The following is a 4,399-nucleotide window of genomic DNA, read 5'->3' as shown; positions in this document are numbered from 1 at the left end:
AGATGAGAAAGTGAATTCTGATTCAGATGGAGAAGAGGCTGATTTGTCAGTAGAAGATCAGATAGAGCTTCTCATCAAGACGGTGGTACAGAAGACTCAAGAAAACACACAATTAACTTCTGAGAGAGATACGTTACAGCTTCATGTTGCAATGATCTCTAAAGAATTAAGTGAAGAACACGCAAAGACTCTGCGACTTGAGAAGCAGTTAGAAGAACAGCTGAAGAATATCAGAATGCTGAATAAATGAACCAAAGATCTGGATACACTGCTTAGCACTGGAAGATCCAGCAATCTGAAATGGGGTCTGGGTTATCAAGGAACAAACACCAACCCAACCACCCAATTTGTCAAAGGAGTGGAGTCTGAGCCCGAGCTGAAGGAGAGGAAGTTCCCTCGAACTACTAGAATGTATGATCAGATTCCTGTGAAGCAGAATTCAAGAAACCCAAGGATGGTGGTGTTTCCTGAGGTGAATACTAGGCCGCCATATGCCTCGAGTGGATTTCGGCAGACGGCTCAAAGACCTGTTCAGCGTAGTAGAAGGAGAGGATGTTGGTACTGTGGGCATCTAACTCACTACAAAGCCCATTGTTATCAGTTCCAGAATCGTGTGTCTAGCTTGATGCAACGCGGTGAGTTTTATCCAGCTGTAAGAAGAAACACACAGGAATATGTCAGGAAAGATGATCTCTACTGTCATGTGGCTTTCACAGCAGAGAAAACAGAGGTTGATCAGGCCAAGTGGTATTTTGATAGTGGATGCTCCAGGCACATGACTGGTGCCCTTGATAATCTATCACATCTAGAAGGTGTTGCTGGAGGAAGAGTTACTTTTGGTGATGGAGGAAAGGGTACAATCCGAGGAAAAGGTACAACTGGTGGTGATTCTCAACCACATCTTATGGATGTCTTCTTGGTCGAAGGGTTGAAGGCAAATCTGATAAGTATCAGCCAGTTTTGTGATGAAGGTCTGGATGTCACATTCACCAAGAANGTACCGTCTGAAGAAAGCGCTATATGGTCTCAAGCAGGCTCCGAGAGCATGTTATGAGAGGTTAACTACGTTTCTTCTGGATCAAGGGTATGTTCTNAGATCTGGTAACAACTGTTACATGTGGAAATCGTCAATGCAGTGTTTTAGCACGACTACTGAGTCGGACACAGAGCTGTGGCACCAAAAACTTGGTCATCTCAAAATTCGCACAATGTTGAAATTGGCTAATCAAGAGGTTGTGCGTGGAATGCCTAAGCTGAAAGGTGATCCACATTTCATATGTGGTCCTTGTAACAAAGGCAAGCAAGTCAAGACGTCTCATTGGCCAGTGACAGATATTCGCACTAGTCATGCACTCCAGTTGGTACATATGGATCTGATGGGTCCCATTCAAGTTCAGAGCATTTCTGGACGACGGTTCTTCTTTGTCATGGTGGACGATTTCACTCGCTACACCTGGGTGCAATTTATTCGTGAAAAAGCTGATGCCCTTGAATGCTTTCGCATTCTTGCCCTGCAGATTAAAAGTGAAAAATGTTCCATCCAAGCTATTAGGAGTGATCATGGAGGAGAGTTTCAGAATGACAAGTTTGATCAATTCTACGGGCATCAGGGCATTGTTCATCAGTACTCTGCTCCAAGAACCCCAGAGCAGAATGGTGTTGTCGAACGAAAGAACAGAGCACTGCAAGAGATGGCGCGAGCTATGCTGCATGGGAATCAAGTGCCACATCGGTTTTGGGATGAAGCTGTCAACACTGCTTGTTACATTATCAACCGTGTGTATGTCCGACCAGGGACCAGCAAGACTCCCTATGAGTTATGGAAAGGAAAGTCTCCAACTGTAAGCTACTTTCATGTGTTTGGCTGTCTATGCTACATTCTGAATGACAAGGATCAGTTGGGTAAATTTGACTCAAAGAGTGATGAAGGGATCTTTCTTGGTTACTCAGGACACAACACTGCCTTCCGTGTTTACAACAAACGCACAAGATCAGTTCAGGAAACGGTAAATGTTGTTTTTGATGATACTTCGTTTCAACGAGTTGATATGGTGCCTGTTCTCTCTGACAAGGATCTGGTAACTGATGATGAGAAGTCTGAGCAAGCCTCTGGGAGTCTTAGTGATCATGCCAGCCCTGGACTGTCAACAGACGAGCTTCCTCCATCTTCTCAGGTTCATCGGAATCACTCCTCAGGCGATGTTATCGGTGCGATTCAGGGGGGTAGAGTTACCAGGGGCAAACAGATTGACTTTGCTCAACTGGCTGGAAGGAAACAGAAGACTGTAGTTCCAGACACTGTCTCTCAGGACTCTGAGATCGTTCAATTTGCCTGTTTTGTTTCCACTATGGAACCAAAGAATCACAAAGAGGCTCTTCGGGATGAGTTCTGGGTTGCTGCAATGCAAGATGAGCTGGAACAATTTGAGCGCAGCAATGTGTGGGAACTCACTAAACGGCCAGCTAATGTCAATATAGTGGGAACAAAGTGGATCTTCAAGAATAAGAGTGATGCCAGTGGATGCATTGTGAGAAATAAAGCAAGACTTGTGGCCCAAGGTTACTCTCAAGTCGAAGGAGTTGACTTTGATGAAACCTTTGCTCCGGTAGCAAGGCTAGAATCCATCAGGTTCATGTTCGGTATGTCATGTGCTCTCAAGTTCACATTACATCAGATGGATGTTAAAAGTGCATTTCTGAATGGGATTTTACAAGAAGAAGTGTTTGTAGAACAACCAAAAGGCTTTGAGAATCCACAACATCCTGAGCATGTGTACCGTCTGAAGAAAGCGCTATATGGTCTCAAGCAGGCTCCGAGAGCATGTTATGAGAGGTTAACTACGTTTCTTCTGGATCAAGGGTATGTTCTTGGAAGTGTAGACAAGACACTGTTTGTTCTCAACAGCAACAATGCATTGATGTTTGTTCAGATCTATGTGGATGACATCATTTTTGGTTCTACCTGTCAATCGCTGGTGCAAAGGTTTGTGAAAAACATGTCACAGGAGTTTGAGATGAGTATGGTGGGAGAGCTGAAATACTTTCTGGGTTTGCAAGTAGAACAATCAGCTGATGGGATCTTTGTGTCTCAAAGCACCTATGCCAAAGAATTAGTACAACGGGTTGGTTTAGGGAAGAGTAAAGAAGCTAAGGTACCTATGGGAGTCAATGACAAGCTTTCAAAAGATGAGGAAGGAGAGGATGTGGATGAACGACTATATAGAGGTATGATTGGAAGCTTGCTCTACCTAACAGCAAGTAGGCCTGACATTTATCTGTCAGTGGGGATATGCGCAGGGTACCAGGCCAAGCCCAAGGTGTCCCACTTAATGGCAATCAAGAAGATCATCAAATACGTCAAGGGGACAGTGAACTTTGGTATTTCTTTCACCAAGGATACCAACACCAGTTTGAGCGGATACTGCGATGTTGATTGGGCAGGTTCGGTGGATGATCGTCGAAGTACAAGTGGGGGATGCTTCTTTATGGGCAACAACCTAATTTTATGGCACAGCAAGAAGCAAAACAGTGTCTCACTATCAACCGCTGAGGCTGAATACATTGCCTTGGGCAGCTGTTGTACACAACTTCTGTGGATGCGTCAAATGTCCTCAGACTATGGTATGGATTCTGATACTCTGTTAATTCATTGTGATAATTTAAGTGCAATAAACATCTCTAAGAATCCTGTCCAGCATTCTAGAACAAAACACATAGATATTAGACACCACTTTGTTCGTGAACTTGTTGAGGCGAAACTGATTGAGATAGACCATGTGAGCACTGATTTTCAGCTGGCTGATTTGTTTACTAAGCCGTTGGACTTCAACAGATTCGTAAATCTGAGGATGTCTATTGGTGTCTATGAACTCTAACTATGTCTCTGAGTTGTGTTGGTCTAAGGCAGGAACTGGAGCTAGAACAGATCATGGAAATTCTGGAATATATAGAAGATCAACATCTGAAAGAGTGTGGGAAATAGCTGCCTGTCATGCCGGTCTGTCCATCCTGTTAAACGTTGTCATGATTTAAGGAGGTCAAAGAGCTGTGAAGAGACATGCACAGTCTTTCTAAGGTTTAATAACCTAAGGAATGATGAGGTTGGAATCAGTGGCTGACACAATCAAATGATGTCATTGAAGCTCAAGATGCTGAAGCAGTCATCATAAGGCTGCTTGGAGAAAAAAAAAAAATAAAAATAAAAAAACAAAAACAAAAAATATTTTGTGCTCTTCAAAGAGATGAACTCCAGCTGCCTTAACATGTTGGGATGGACTGAAGACTAAAGGCATGCCAGTGTGAAAGACTACCCACATGCAACAGTCCTCTGATCTTCGACAATTCAAGAGGTTGTGATAGTTTCTAGTGAAGGTTCTGAACAAGTGGCTGATACGACAAA

This window comes from Camelina sativa, chromosome 2 (genome assembly GCF_000633955.1).
Source record: "Camelina sativa cultivar DH55 chromosome 2, Cs, whole genome shotgun sequence".
Lineage (NCBI taxonomy): Eukaryota > Viridiplantae > Streptophyta > Magnoliopsida > Brassicales > Brassicaceae > Camelina > Camelina sativa.
This window is presented reverse-complemented; position numbering follows the sequence as displayed.